A 17,194-nucleotide genomic window follows, 5' to 3' on the forward strand; every position below is an offset into this window, starting at 1 on the left:
TGGAGATGCAGGGTATCGAACCCTGTACCTCTCGCATGCAAAGCGAGCGCTCTACCATTTGAGCTACATCCCCATTGATGTGTGAAATGCGTACAAAAGAATCTGATAAATCGGTGATTTATAATGGGTTAAATTTCTCCTCCTATAATTACATAATCTTGTTCTATTCTTCTGAAATGATTTATAATTTATTCTTCTCTTCTCTTGGGTAAAGATATGGCTGAAAGGTATGTTTTTGATATTCTGATAGACTGTTTAGAGAGGTTGATAGATAATTTGTTTGAATTAACTATTTTCAGTTGAACTTAATTAAATTATCTAAATAATAACATCAAATGAAATAGAATACAAAAACTAGATGTTAACTGCATAAAACCAAACTAATATAATTTATATTGTTGGATAATCAAATCAATCGATGTCACTTATTTTCGTTTTTTTTATTCCCTTTTGGGTAAGGAATTTTTTGTTCGTTGTTTGTTAAGCTTTATATTAGTCGATTTTGACCATGTATGTAAAACGTTAATTGATGATGTTAAATTTTATTTTAGCTAAATAACTAAAAGAAAAGAGAATCTTATTAGGCGTGATAAGGATGATTTTCATCATTTCTTTAATTGTCTCTAATTTGAATTTTTTCCATATTATTTATTCCTCTCATTTGAATTCTTTCCATATTATTTCCTTCTCTCATTTGAATTCTTTTCATACCATATCATCCTTCCATTTCATGAGTGTCTTAATTTGGCTTGATTGGTTTCTCTATTAAATCATTTCCATGTATTGTATTTTCGAACAAACATTTCCATATTTTATATATTTCTTTTATTGTTTATAGTTACGTAACAGCATGGGATGTATGTTGTATATATATATATTTCACTCTCTTGCTGCAACTATGGTTCCTTCCGCTGTTGCGCCATCTTTTACCACATATCAGTATTATAAATTTCTATCTCTGTAGGTAAAGTATCTTCTCTATGGGTTATTGCTTTGGGTGACAGTCTTTATATGGTTTCAGACTTATCTTTATTTCATTCGGATAGTCTTGTCCCCCACACCCAATCTATTCACTTTCCAAATGGTGGTTTTGCTTCAGTTAAACATATAGGGAATTGTAGCTCCATACCCATTTTACCTCTCATGGACGTATTACATGTTCCTTCATTTGGTTTTAATTAATTATCTATTACTCAACTTACACAACAACTTCATTGTTTCATACCTTTCTATCTTGATCATCGTGTGATACAAGACCTATGCACGAGGGAGAAGATTGGGCTAGGAAATGCGTACAATGGACTTTATTATTTGGAGTTGAATTATTCCGTTGTTACTGTTGTTTTACCCATCAAGGACCTTTGGCATTCCCGTTTAGGCCATCCATCTTTAAATGTTTCTAATTATATTGCACGTTTGGATCCGAATATTTCTTTTCATAAAGATTGTGTTTGCTACATTTGTCCTTTAGCTAAGCGAACTCGACTTCCTTTTCCATTTAGTACAATTTCTGTCACCTCTTGCTTTGAATTGATACATTGTGGCACATGGGGAGCTTACTTTGTTTCATCAATTTGTGGTGTAAAATAGTTTTTAATTATTGTGGAAGATTTTATACGATGCATCTGGGTGTTTTTGTTGAATCATAAATCTGATTCTTGATCCCGATTAAGGGAATTTTTTGTTATGATCAAAACCCAATTTGGATACCAAATTAAACGACTTCAAACTGATAATGGTTGTGAGTTTTTTTAATTACCATTCAAATGATTTTTTTACAACCCATGATATAATTCATCAACATAGTTGCGTTGATACACCCCAACAAAATGGGGTTATTGAACGCAAACACCGCCATCTTCTTAATGTGACCCGTGCTTTATCCTTTCAAGCAAGTCTACCTCATAAGTTTTGGGGTCTTTTTATTTGTTTTGTCAGCTGCTTATCTAATTAACCATTTATCCACCCTGCTACTACATGGTAAGTCACCACTTCAAATTTTATTTGGCAAGATCCCTTCATATTTTTATCTTTGAATTTTTGGATGCCTTTATTATGGTTATAACCATTCATCAATTTGTCATAAATTTGATCCACAAGCATCTCCAAGTGTTTTTATTGAGTATCCATATGCACAAAAATGATATACGATTTATGATTTACAAACACATAAGGTTTACATTAGTAGTGATGTCACATTTGTTGAAGATTCTTTTCCTTTTTTAAAATTGCCATACCCATTATTGCTTGTTTTACTCATTGTAGTTCTAGATATTGATAATTTACCCATCTTGTCAGAGCGACCCTTATCAGCCACACCCCCTCCCCAACCGGTTGAAGAACCTCCTTCACCCACCCTCCCATCCAATACTATCTCTAGGCCATCTCGGGTTCATCGACCGCCACCCCATCTTAAAGACTAGGGATAATTACTATTGCCCCCTTGTACTTTAGTTTTATTACTAATCAAACCTTTCTCTTTATGAAATTACTGTTGCCCCTCTCACTTCTAACGGTGTTAAGTGGCTGTTAACATCAAATATGTAATATCTATTTTGCCTTTCATTAAAATTAAGAAGTTAAAAATATGACATTACCTTCATTTATAGAAACTATATTGAATGTCAATTATATCATTAAAATCTTATATTTTAGAATCAATTTTGGCTTTGGTGGGACCATACACTTATGGTTGTTAAAACTCTCATGTTCCACTTAAATTTTCACAATCACAAATTCACAATGATGGAAGTTTTACAAACAAATTAGCATATAAGATGCTAATTGATCGGAAATTTGGTAACATGTATAATGGTCAGCATATATTAGGTGATTTTCAAGTTTCAACTTTGAATTACATTTGATATTTCCTAATATTTATTTTCTATTTTAAGTTTTATTTAATCACGTATATGTCCTTTATTTGACGATTTCCTTTTAGAGAAGGAAAATCAAATCTTTTCTTTATTCGGTGGTTTCTTTTTAGAAAAGAAAAATTAATTTAAGGTTGATTTTCCATAGTTAATTAAGGGCAGTGTTATCACTTGACAAAAGAGTAAATAAGTAAAGGGATAACTGCAGGGTTATTTTTGGAAATTTGAAAAAATAATATAGATACCACATCATCAGTAAACTAACGGAGCTTAACGGTAGGGGGTATTAGTAATTTTAGACAAAGTTAAAGGTTGGATTAACAATTTTAAAAAGTATATGGGACAAAGTAGTAATAAAATTAGAATATATACAAGGGGGCAACAGTAATTATCCCTAAAGACTATCATTGTAATGCCATGGATGCTCAAGCTCCTTCTTTATGCACAGGTACTCCTACTCCTGAAAATTATTTTTTATCATATCATAGATTATTCTCACCTTATTTTAGGTGTCTCAAAGCCCTCAATGCTATAGTTGAACCTACAAACTTTGCTAAGGCTATTATTTCACCTGATTGGAAGGAGGCAATGGATAGTGAAATTGTAGCTCTTAACCTTAACAAGACTTGGTTTCTTGTACCTTTACCCCCGAACAAGAAACCCACAGGTTGTAAATGGGTTTACATACGGCATTTAGATGGGTCAATTGGGCGTTATAAAGCGCATTTGGTGGCAAAGAATTATACTCAAATTGAGGGAGTTGATTTCCATGAGACATTTGCCCCATTTGCTAAGTTGGTTATTGTCAGAACATTTTTTGCTATTGCTACCATCAAAGGATGGTCTTTGCATAATTGGACGTCAACAACGCCTTTCTCCATAGCGATTTTGATGAAGAGGTATATGACACTTCCGCCTTGTTATCATCGAAAGGGGGAGAAATTGGTTTATCGCTTGCACAAATCATTCTATGGTCTTAAGCAGGCATCCCGTAATTTGTTTTCCAAGTTTTTTGGTGCCTTTATTGATTTTGAATATACACAATCTAAGGTAGATTACTCTCTATTTTCTCTACTAACAGAGTCTTCATACTTGTTTATGTTGATGACATTTTAATTGCTGGGTTTAACACAACTGTGATTTTTAACTTAAAATCACTTTTTCAGCAACGTTTATTGAATTTCTTGGTTTGCTTAAATATTTCCTTGGTCTTGAGGTGGTACGCTTCAAAAAATATATTTTCATCAACCAACGAAAACACACATTGGACATCTTAAATGATGTTGGTTTTACAGGCGCTAATTTGATCAATTTCCAATGGACAACACCTCAAGTTGACTACTTCTGATGGTGAGCCCTTATTTGATCCAACACCATATCGTCGGTTATTGGGCCTACTTATTTATCTCACAATTACTAGTCTAGATATTGTTCACACTATGAATGTTCTTAGTCAATTCATGCATGAGCCTTGTAAACCTCATATGGATGCTGCTGGTCGTTTACTACGTTACCTCCATGGCACTCTAGGACAAGGGATTCTTTTATCTGCTGATAGTGAATTATCTCTTCGTGCTTATTGTGACTCAGATTGGGCAAGTTGTCTTATGACTCGGCAATCTACCACTGGATATTATATATTCTTTTGTTTTAGCCCTTTATCTTGGAAATCTAAAAAACAAGCTGTAGTGTTCTGCTCACTTGCTGAGGCTGAATATCGTGCTATGGTTGTCACTACTTGTGAATTCATGTGGTTAGTTACATTGCTCAAAGATCTTGGTGTCATGGTCCCTCGACCAATACCTTTATTTTGTGACAATCAAACTGCTCTATATATTGCTGCGAACCTAGTTTTTTACGAGTGCACCAAGCACATCGAGATTGATTGTTATGTGATTCGCGATAAAGTTCAACATGGTCTTATTCAACCCATCTTCACCACTAGTGCTGCTCAAGTTGCTGACATATTCACCAAGGCTTCCAAGATTTGTTTCTCAGTCATAGAGGCAAATTAGGAGTTCTTGACAATCACTCTCCAACTTGAGGGGGAGTATTAGGCGCGATAAAGATGATTTTTCGTCATTTCCCTAATTGTCTATAATTTGAATTCTTTCCATATTATTTGCTCCTCTCATTTGAATTTTTTCCATATCATTTTCTCCTCTCATTTGAATTATTTCCATTCATCATTCCTTCCATTTGAATTCTTTCCATTTCATTTCATCCTTCCATTTCATCAGTATCTTAATTTGGCTTGATTGGTTTCTCTATTAAATCATTTACATGTATTATATTTCTATGTTTTATATATTTCTTTCATTGTTTATGGTTATCCAACAGTGTGGGATGTATGCTGTCTATACATTTGAAGTTCTCTCATATGAAATCATTCAACCATTTTTCCTATTGAGGTTGTTTCTTAATAAATCTTGTTTTACTTATTAAAATATAGATTAAAAGAAAAAGAAAAAAGAAAAATCCTCTTCCTCTGAATGAACTAGACCCAATTTCCTCCTTCCTCTCCTTAGACAAAATCTAGTGCGGGAAAACGGTATTAAATCGATGTGAAAAATCGGTTTAAACATGGTATCTATAGCGGTACAATTTTGATATAAATGAACTTATGCTACTTCTGTTTTTAGTTCATTAAGATCCTAATGAAATTGTGATCAACCAATTGATAGAATTTCATATTAACAGATATAAAACAAGTAAATCTAATTAATAGAAACAAAACAAGTAAATCTAAGAAGAGGAGTGAATGATAAAACGAAAAACTGAAATAGGGAATTATGGACAGGATAAAGGTAAAGTGTTTTAATTGTAAAATTATAATTTAAATTCCTTAATTTGATACAATATAAATTTAGTACGGTTTCGGTACTAAATTGATAAAGTACCGAAACCGTACTTTATCATTTTCGGTACTTTATCAATTTAATACTTTGGTACTTTGCAATTAACACCCTTAATTGCATAGGATAAAATGTCGAAGCTCAATTTATTGGGAAAAAGTAAGCTCATATAAGGGCATTATTCACCTCACCTTAAAGAGGTAGATAGTGGAAACCCTTATCCACCAATTGCTTTTAAATCATTGCTCACATTATGGAAATGGAGATGCAGGGGATCGAACCCTGTACCTCTCGCATGCAAAGCGAGCGCTCTACCATTTGAGCTACATCCCCATTGTTGTGTGAAATGCGTAGAAAAGAATCTGATTATATAAGTCGCTGATTTATAATGGATCAAATTCTCCTCCTATAATTACATAATTTTGTTCTATTGTCTGAAATGATTTATAATTTATTCTTCTCTTCTCTTGGGTAAAGATATGGCTGAAAGGTATGTTTTTGATATTCGGATAGACTGTTTAGAGAGGTTCATAGCTTATTTGTATGGATTAACTATTTTCAGTTGAACTTAATTAAATTATCAAAATAATAACATCAAATGAAATAGAATACAAAAATTAGATGTCAACTGCAAAAACCAAACTAATATAATTTATATTGTTGGATAATCAAATCAATCGATGGCACTTATATTCGTTTTTACCCCCCTTTTTGGTCGATGAATTTTTCGTTCATGGTTCATTAAAGCTTTACATTAGTCGATTTTGATCTGTAAGTAAAACGTTAATTAATGATGTTAAGTTTTATTTTAGCTAATTAACTAAAAGAAAATGGGATCTTGTTTTATTTATTAAAATAAAAATTGAAAGGAAAAAGAAAAAAAAAAAAAAAATCCTCCTCCTCTGAATCAACTGAATCCAACTTCCTCCTTCCTTTCCTTACATGAAATCTTTTGTTTTTAGTTTTTATTTATTTATTTTTTATTTGTCATTATCAATTTTGCAAAGTTCCTACTTTCAATAGGTTGTGATACGGGAAGTTTATACCCGACCATACCCGGACCTGACTGGGGCTAAGATAGCCTATCAGTCAGGAAATTACCCGGTCATATCCAATTGAAGGCTCAACTCACACTGGACCTATATGGCAACACCACCTTGAATGGAAGGTCAACTATGAAGATGATCATATGGGATAAATAACGAGGGAGCCTGGCCAGGGCAGATTAGGCGGCCACCGTCAAGGAAGTCTGCCAACATTCAGGAAGGTAATCCATACACTATTCAATCAAGGACTCACCCCTCCAGTAAGCAACGAATTTATTTTGAGAAAACTCATGTGTAGCTCTTGCACGGGATCTTAACCTGATCACTCTCTGACTTAGCCATTGGAGGCGGTTGCCTGGCATCCTAGCCGGCCTGTGTCTAACCTTTCTTGCAGGACTCATCGTCTTTATACACGGGAAGGCACTCGGGAGCTAGTGCGGCTTAGTTGGAATCACGATCAGAACTGAGACACATCATGTTGTAATTTTTAGTATTAAGCTATTGGGAGAAGAAAATAAGCGACTACTAAGTATGTTTTTTATTTATTTACTTCCCAATTTGGCGTTATCAATTTAAGAAGTTTCTACTTATAGCTTTTGATTCACTGTATTGAGCTATTGTGAAGGGAAGTGACTTCTTACTATGTTGTGTCCCTCTTGGTAGTCTCTCCTGTCATTTTCTGGTAAAAAAGCTCATCCGATTTCATTACATGATCAAACTTCTCGACTCAAATAAAAAAAAATAAAAATAATATTTAACTTTTTAAAAGCCAAAATGACAAGAATTCAAAAGTAAAGTTAGTATTTCATATGATTTTTTTTCTTCTCAAATTGAAGATAATATGTTCATTTGGTTTCCTAGCCAAATAGACCTTAAACATCTAATTACAACAGTTAGTCCATCACTTGACACCGTTTGAAGTGAGACTGTGAGAGGAACAATAGTAATTTCGTAAAGAACAAATCCTTCAATAATTTATTCCAAATTAAAATATTTGAGTTTCATCCAAAACAATTACCAGCTACTACAATGTAAAAGATGTATGATATATAGAACAAAAGTTTCTCAAACTCCTGAATGACTGGAATAAAAAGAATGGCAAATATTATAGCTAGCAAAGCAAAACATCATCACATCTCTAAAGCTGCCAACTAAACCAAATTCCAAACAAAACCTGAAGGGACAGGATTCATAGAACCAGCGAATAATGGAAAAGATCTGTTGATGGAGAATATGGTTTCTGCTTCAAGCTTCTTCTTCTTCTCTCCAACCTTGGCAACACTTTTTCTGGGCTCAACGGTACCCCGGCAAAGAGGACATGATCGTCGTCGACATTCAAATCCATTAATCCATTTGTCTAAGCAACCTTCGTGAAAGAGATGATGGCAGATCAGCTCTGTGATCAGATCTCCCCTTTGAATCTTGCACAAGCAGATGACACATTCCACTTCAGTCGCACCTTTGAAGAGTTTGATTCCAAATTCTTCATTCGCATGATCCTCTGCAACTTTATGACCATATTTCTGTCTTGGATGTGAAGAGCTGCGGGTTCGTCTCCATCGTTGGAATCTCAGAAGAAAAGACCGAAGACTGAGCATTGGAAAAAAAAGCAGATGCACTTCATGTATTGCACATATCTTAGTTGTACATGTAAGTGGTAATAGATATATATGTGCTTAGGGTAAGGTTATCCGTGTGGTGTTTTTTGGTAGCAAATTATGTGGGTTATTGAAAGATAAATTTGTAGATATCCATAAGAAAGATAAAGAAGGCAAGTTAAGGAATGACAATAGAATCTGTGTTTGAAAAGCTGTTAATATGAATGATTTGGATAAAGATTTTGCTCTCTAAGTTCCTCATCTGTTCTTACTACAAGAAAAAAAAAAAAAAAAAAAGCTTTATCTTAAATGGATTGGCAAATTCAATCAAGAAATGGCAGCCGTCAATTATCTCAGAATTAGAACAACATTACATTGCAGAGGAGGATCTTGCTCGGCTGGTGCGTGTAACGTGCTGGTGCCTAAGGGGTTTAGCGTTGGATGGACACCTCATAGATTTTATTAAATCTTAGTTGGACAAATAAATATGTGTATATTAGACCAACTTAAGTGAAAGAAACCAATTTTTCCAAAAGATGTGAAGTTCGTACGTTGAATTAGGAAGGCAGAAATTTAAAAGTGAGCTTATAGGCATTATTCACCTCACCTTAAGGAGGTTGACAGTGGAAACCCTAGTCCACTTAGAATCCAGATCAGCGACCCCGACGGGGAGCATAGACACCTCCCTGCTCAACACGTGTCTCTGGGAAAAAAAATAATGTTTTAACGTTCTGTTTTCTGTTCCGTTTCTTTCACGATTTCAAAACGTCACTTGTTTTTCTTATTTTAAAACTTCTTTTTACCATTTTCATTTCAGCTTCTTCTCCTCCATCTCTCCTCTCTTCATCTCTTCGTTCAAAGCCAAACCAGCAATGAAAATCTTGTATTTTCATCTTTATCTCCTTCTCTTTTCATGGTTGAAAATCAAATCATCAGTGATAGAATCGATTTTTCATCTCCATCTCCTTCTTCTCTTTTCATGGTTGAGAACCGAAGTAGCAGCGAAGACCTGACCAGGAAAGAAACGACCACTCTTCTGCTGTGTCTTTTCCCTGGCCTATTGCTCAGCCGACCCTCTCGTTTTTCTTATTTTAAATCTTTTTTAAGCTTTTTTTATTTTTTCCTGCTAGAACACAGATTCTTATCGTTTTAGCTCTTTTTCTCTGTCTCTCTCCTTCTCTCTTCCAGTGGACCATTTATCCATCGGCGGTAAACCCATCTTTCCATCTTCATTTTTTTCTTATTTTAAAACGTTGCTACAATTTTCTTATTTACTTTCTCTGAGATCCATCTGTTGCTCTCAGAAAAATGATGACATTGAAGAACCATGGAGGTCCATTCTTCAAAAAAAAAAAAAAAAAAAAAAAAAAAAAAAAAAAAGAAGAAGAAGAAGAAAAAGAAGAAGAAAAAAGAAGAAGAAGAAAGAAAACAGAGAGTTTTTATAAGGTGAGACTTTATACACACCAAAACAGAGTTGGATTGAAAGTGGCCTGTGTGCCACTATTATGGTTTGGGGAAGAAGCACCAGTACATGAAAATTTAGGATCCTCTGCAATTTGGTCATGCTGCCCCTTTGTGTGCATAATTTCCATGAGTCATGCTGACCCTTTTTGTGCAAACTTCAGCAAGGAATGTTGTGAGAAAATGGCACATGTTAACCTCTTCTGTTATAATTCATCTCACCCTCATCTTGAATTCTTACCTGAGTTGATCAAGTAAACCTGTGAGAAGCAGCAGGAAGGAGTTGAGATTGCACCACAATGTATCTGAATGGAAAACTGAGTGCCACCTGTTTCTCAGCGATTGATTTGTGAAGACAAAGTTTCTGATTTTCCTTTGTTCTTAATTTGGTTTATATAATAGCAGCTGGCTTATATATTGCTAACTACCAAATAACACTAACATCAATAGTATCTACATACAGTTACACAACCTGTCATAACAAAGTTTACTTGGTATTTCTGCATTAAAGGCACATCAAAATAAACTTGTAGATAAGGATGATATTTTAAGAAGATCCACTGCTCACTCCCAAAGAAGCTACATATTATATAAATAGTAACGGTGTAAGAATAACATGCTATCATCTTGGTGTACAACCAGTTAAAGTCCCTTGGGCTGCGTTTGTTTGCTGGAATAAAGGTGGGGTGGGAAAATTCTTGAAAAGAGTGTAGATTTTTTACTTTTCCCTTAAATCCCAAAATGATAGATTGTCTGGTTGCTTGGGGTGGGAAAGTGAGAGACAAGTTTCCTTGATTCAAGGAAACTTGTCTGCTGATGTGGCAGTCCAATTTTCCCACCCCAAGCCATTGAAACCCCACATATTTGGTGGACTCGGTGGGAAAGTTGGGAAAAGTAAAAAGTGTGACCACCATTATCACTTCCACAAAACCCTTTCCTTTCCTTCTCCCTCACCCCACTACACATGGGATCCACATGTTTTTTTTTCCCACTACTTTTTTCCCACCCCACCTTTGCAAACAAACGCAACCTTGGTGTAAATCCAAGACTATGCATTGGTGAAGATAGTCTAACAAAGTCAGTTGGTTATGAACGCCCCATTGAAGAGTTTATAGCAAGGGTAAGAAGCAGAGGGGTTAAATGTAAATGACATGATTTGGTGGGAACGAGAAACATTTCATTCCAACTACAATAAGATGAGTAGATTTGTTGAACTTGAACTCCAAAATGTGAAGCAGCATTTAGCTAGGTCTTCATCTATAACAACTAACAAGGCATTCAAAATTTGGGGTACATTGTTCTTTTCCCTTTCTAAGCAAAATGCAGCTCCTTCTTTGCACAACTTCAAAACTTCAGACTTCCAATGCTAGATGGTGTGATTGAATTCCTGCAATAACTAGATTAGTGAAGAAAGATTAAATGGGTTCAATTCAATCATTCAAGAAAAAAAAAATCTCACCTTTGTTAGCACTTATCATTTCTCATTGTAGCATTGTTATTCCTCTTGCTGATTCAACTGAAGCTCCAAATCCTACAGAATATTTGAAAATAATTACAGCAAATGCTATTTAGTGACACATGACAATTGAATAACAAATGAAGTAGAGCATGACAAACAAACCCGGTGAAATTGATAACTAACACCATAGAGGGTGGTGTTTGGTAACGCAATTGTGAAAGGAAGCTTGTTAGTTAGAATAATTTCAATAAAAGGTTAATTATGCATTAGTAATTAGAATAGTTCTTACCATAGACATTCCTTGAGGGTTAGTAACATGTTGTGAAAGAGGAGATGAGAAGGCATATTGAAATTGTACAGGACCACTAAAAGTAGATGAGCATGGCATTAGGTTTAGTTGGGTTTGTGCTTGGGTAGATGCTTGATTGCTTCTTTTTGAGATTTCACTTTTTGGCCCTGTAAGAAAATGGAAAAAAATATAATTTTTTTCATCATCAGTAAAATAGAAGCAGAAATTAACATTTACTTGCCTTTTTTAGCTTCACCATTTCTTGGGTTTGTAGACTTATTTTTTCTTTTTCTTTTCCACAATGCTTACCTTTCTACCACCTGGTCCACCATCATTTTTTGCTTGAATTCCACTTAATTGTTGAGAAGTTTGATCACAATGGTTTAATGCATTTCTTTTAGGCTCCCACCGTAACTTTTGTTTTAAAATTTCTTCAACTCTTTTTTGTCCATCTTTCAACAACCTTTTCATGAACAAAGTTGAGTTTTCACTATTGGCAGCTTGTGTCGCAAGGTTAACACTTTGGTGGCATATGTCACTATATCGGGAACTTGTGCTCGTATCCTCTTGAACAACACAACCATCATTATTACTTCCCATTCCAACCTTAGCAGATTTTGTCCATCTTTTCAATATATATCTAGGTGGAAGTGTGTAAATCTTTCTCTCATTGAGTACTTTAATGACATGCCTACATTGAATGCCCATGAACTCAAACTCTTTACAAGAGCATGTAACTATACTGTTAGAAGAGTCAAATGTGACCGATCCCTCACAATTTCTCCTTTCCTCAAAAACTTTATATGTGCACATTGGCCCTATCTCTCCAACAATATCAGAGTGACATGCAATCCATCTTTTGTATTCTTCTTCAAACGTACCACAGATGCTCAATGTGTAATCTTTGGCTACTTCCTTTAACATTGCCACATCAGCCCATAACTTTGAAATCTTATGATTGGAGTTAAAATCATCTATTAGTTCATCCAAACATCGCCTTTCAATCGCCTTCTCATACCGCTTCAAAAACCGACTCAAGTTGTATTTTCTTTTCAAGTACCTCTTAAGATAAGCATTAGTACTCTCACTACGTCGAGTTGTTGTCATGTCTGCACAAAACTGTTCTCTTCCATATACTAAAGCCCATTTCTTTCGAATTGAAAACAATTCTTTCAACCACTTATTTTCTTCAAGATTGAACTCCTTTAACAATTCATCCCAAGCAAAGAGAAATTCTTCTTCAGTTTCAGGACCATATATGACATTCTTGAACTTTTTCTTAAAGCTTGGAGAAGCAATGGAGAGGTTTTTAGCTGCATTTAGGTGTATATGCCACAAACAAAGGCGATGGCACGTATTTGGCATTACAGTGGCAACAACTTTCCCTATGGCAGCATGTTGATCTGTAAGAATTGTTGTTGGTGCTTTTCCAGACATAGCTTTTAAGAATGATTGAAATAACCAGACAAAAGATTCTGTTGTTTCATCCAAAAGCAATGCAGCTCCAAAAAGTATAGTTTTCCTATGATGATTTACTCCACCAAAAGGAGCAAATGGACGACCATATTTGTTTGTTTTATAGGTTGCATTAAAACAAACATCACCAAAGAGAAAGTAATCTCGAACTAACCTTGCATCACCCAAAAGAAATTTGTCATTTTATCATCTTCATCAACTTGAACACTATGGAAAAACATTGGATCATCTAGATGTTTATTTTCCAAATACTCTAAAACAGCTTGAACATCTCCATTTATCAAATCCTTCATGCGTTTGCGACACAAATGATTTTTGTAGTCTCTTTTTGTAAAGCCAAGGTTATCATGTCCACCAACTTCCTTACATAAGCAATCATACCCTTCTGTAAGTGATATTCCTGAACCATCAAATGTTGAAATTTTTAAAGCTTGTATAGGCTTTATAACCCTATGTGATCTTAGCAGAAATGCTTCCTTTTCAGTTGCAAAAGAATGATTGTGTTCATATTCAATTTCAGTAAGAAACCACGTCCCATCTATGAGTTTTACCACCATTTTTGCTTTACAACCAGTTCTAGTCTCTGCTTGACTCTTTTTCAAATTAAGAAATTATGGATGTTGCAGGGAGACAGGAATACAAAGTACTTTCATACCTCTACAATCATTAGAAGGCGAAGGAATAAAATTGAGAAATTGAAAGCTTGAGATGAAGAATGGATCAACAATCTGAATAAGTTGAAATCTCATGTTGTGAATTACTTTGAATCACTTTTCACTGACAACCATCGAGGTAATACATCCTTACACTCCAATCATCTCTATTTATTCTATGCAATCAGGGCCAATCCCAAAAGGAATTCACAGGTAGAAAAAATGGCTAGTGGTTTTATATGGGGGTGATACACAAAATCTCAAGTGATCCCATCTAATCTATTGGGAGTCAATTTGCAATCCGAAAGAAAAAGGTGGACTTGGTTTTAGGAGCTTAATCAAGGTTTGTTAAGCCTTCCTCATGAATCTTGCCTGGGGTTGTTTGAATAAAGGCGCAATATGGACAACAATAATGAAAGCCAAGTGTGGAAGATTGTGTAAGAAGGAAAGATTCGCTACTTGCGCGAATGATTCACCAATATGGAAAGCTATTTGTAAAGTGGCGCCCAAGGTGATCCCTCATAGTAGAGTCGAAATGGGAGAGGCAGTTCGATGTTGTTCTGGGAATATACATTGCTTGATACATTTGTAACTCTACGGTCGATGGTGACATCGGATATACGTAAAGAAATAAGCAGAGAGAATGTATCATTTTTTGTAGATGCAAATGGAAGATGGAAAAATGAGTTATTTGATCATCTCATGCCGTTGAGTGTTTGCTAGAAGACTGAAGTCCATCTTCCACCGATGTAGGGAGTGGGGAAACACTTAATGATCTGGAATCCCAATACTAATGGGTGTTTCACACTAAAATCTGCATATGAGATCCTCTGCAATTCAACTAACCACCATGGGACCAACAATTTGGATAGTAGATTTTGGGAAGCTTTATGGAAACTCAAAGTACGAAACCGGGTTTACTGTTTCATGTGGATGCTGAGTTCAGATCACCTCTTAACGAATTAAAGAAATGGAAGATGACACTTCTCAATCATACTTTCTGCAATTTTTGTCTCCATGAGGCAAAAACTACACTGCATGCTTTCAGAGATTGCCACTATGCAAGAGGAATTTAGACAAGACTACCTCCAGTTGATTGTCTAAGAAGGTTCTTTAAGTATAGTTTAGAAGATTGGTTGCAAGCAAACATTGTGGTAGACATTGCGAACCATAGCAGAGGTTGGACTCTAAAGTTTGCATGCATTCTCTATAAGCTTTGGGAATCAAGAAATCGGGCACAACATGGAGAGGATTTCATCCGACCAGATGTATGGAGTGCAGCTTCTTCAAGAATTTTTCTCTTTTAGTAGAGGATGCTTGGTCTCAGTGTAGGCGATCAGTTACAAATCTAGAGAGTGGCTAGAGAATTTCTAGGTGGAGACGCCCAACCACAGGTTGGATTAAATGCAATGTAGATGCGGCTTCCTGCCGAGGTGGTATTAAACAGATTGGAGGAGTTTTTTTCTAATTCAGATGGAATCATTATGGGAGGTTTCATTAAACAGATTCAAGAAGAGCACATTTTGGAGGCAAAATTGTGTGCAATTCTTGAGAGTGATCGATGTGCTGTCGAGATGGGGTTTCTTCTAGCTATTGTGGAATCGGATTCTTCTCAAGAGGTTGAGCTTCTAAAACCAAGCAAGAGAGTGCAAGGAAGGATGACCAGGTAAGTTATGGCTATCTGACATTTCATTGGTATGCATAGGAGTTTAAGGATTCTACATGTTCTAAGGGCCTGTTTGGTTACATGAATCTAGAGATTTGAAATCTCTAGATTCATGAATCTGAGATTTATAATTATTTGGTTGTGAAAATCTCTGGATTCATTCATCTTTTTACATTAAAAATGTGAATCTATAGATTTATGGGTATGGGGTGAAATCCAGAGATTTCATACCACTATAAAAACACTACACATTTGTACATTCACAAAAATCACATCAACCAAATATTTTTTTTAGGATGAATCCACAAATTTTATTCCACAACCAAATAGTTAATTTTATGAATTATGACTCTATAAATTTGAAATTTTTAGATATTTGAAATCTTCAAACTCATGTAACCAAACAGGCCCTAAGAGAATCTAATTTAATGGCCGATTGGATGGCGAAGAGGCCTACTTCAGCAAAAGCCCTTTGCAGTTCCTTCAGGAGCCCCCTTTAGGCATAGAGGACCTCCTTTAGGCTGATAGAAATACTTCCATGCTTTAGTTTTCTTTTCATGGGTTATTTGAACCCGGTTTTGTAATAAAAATTAAAAAAAAAAAAAGGATTTTCTGTTGACACCAACGATTGAGATAGATTGAACGAGGAGCAGGGATGGTAGAGAGATAAATTTAAGTAACACTAAAATATTAAGAATTTTTGAGTGCGTGAGAACTACTGTTGAATGTTTCTTTTGAGTCTAGATCCTTTCCATCTTGCAAAGAGGACATGATTGTTGTGATATCTAGATTCAATCCATCTGCCTAAGCCGAGTTTGAATCATCTCCCCATTTGGGAAAAACAATGTGATCTCTTGAAATTTTGAAACACATATAGTAGTAGGGTATACCTATAAATATTGAAAAAGATTCAAGGATAAAAATTTCAATGCGTCCCATATGGACCCCATCCCTTACTGTATGGTTCAAAAGCATCAGAGAGGCACATTGTTATCCCCTGAGAGGAGCTTATCTAAATTGTCCTAAGCAATTCATAGATTATCATAGATGATCAACTGTTCAATAATCTCAAGATAAAATGGGATATTTCTGAATTGGTAATGCAGAAATTTATTGGAAAAAAAAAGTAAGCTCATTTTAAGGGCATTATTCACCTCACCTTAACGAGGAAGATAGTGGAAACCCTTATCCACTAAATGCATTTAAATCATTGCTCACATAATGGAGATGCAGGGTATCGAACCCTGTACCTCTCGCATGCAAAGCGAGCGCTCTACCATTTGAGCTACATCCCCATTGTGTTAAAAGATGAGTAGAAAAGAATCTGATTGATATAAATTGCTGATTTATAATTTACTTATCAAATTGCTCCTCCTATAATTACATAATTTTGTTCTATCATCTGAAAATGATTTATGATTGAGCAAATTGTACTGACACCTCAAAATGGATGCCTTAAAGCACTGACACCCCACTTTATGTTTAAAAAGCACATATACCCCAAAATTAAATTTTTGTTGGATATATTTGTCCAATTTGTCACTAAAAACCTGTCAAACACTATTTATTATAGGGATATTTTTGAAAATAAACGGTAATTTAACTGTTTTCATTGATAAATTAGACAAAGATATCCAATAAAAATCAAAATTTGGGGTCTCTGTGCTTTTTAAACATAAAGTGGGTGTCAGTGCTTTAAGGCCTCTATTTTGGGGTGCCAGTGCAATTTGCTCTTTATGATTTATTCTTCTCTTCTCTTGAGTAAAGAGATGGCTAAAAGGTATGTTCTTGACATTCTGAGTGATTGTTTTGAGAGGT

General features: G+C 35.0%; 3 non-coding genes and 1 pseudogene across 3 annotated transcripts; all 4 read right to left on the reverse strand.

The window, feature by feature from the left end:
- On the reverse strand, positions 1-73 carry TRNAA-UGC (transfer RNA alanine (anticodon UGC)). Its single transcript has one exon. It is a non-coding gene; the product is annotated as a tRNA-Ala (tRNA).
- A 5,915-nt stretch (positions 74-5,988) lies between these two features.
- On the reverse strand, positions 5,989-6,061 carry TRNAA-UGC (transfer RNA alanine (anticodon UGC)). The gene has a single exon. It is a non-coding gene; the product is annotated as a tRNA-Ala (tRNA).
- A 5,796-nt stretch (positions 6,062-11,857) lies between these two features.
- Positions 11,858-13,656, reverse strand: LOC149016868 (protein FAR1-RELATED SEQUENCE 5-like; annotated as a pseudogene).
- Positions 13,657-16,598: 2,942 nt separating this feature from the next.
- On the reverse strand, positions 16,599-16,671 carry TRNAA-UGC (transfer RNA alanine (anticodon UGC)). Its single transcript has one exon. It is a non-coding gene; the product is annotated as a tRNA-Ala (tRNA).
- Positions 16,672-17,194: the final 523 nt, after the last annotated feature.

The sequence above is a fragment of the Hakea prostrata genome, chromosome 5, assembly GCF_041222555.1.
Source record: "Hakea prostrata isolate BN-2017 chromosome 5, UWA_Hpros_2, whole genome shotgun sequence".
NCBI lineage: Eukaryota > Viridiplantae > Streptophyta > Magnoliopsida > Proteales > Proteaceae > Hakea > Hakea prostrata.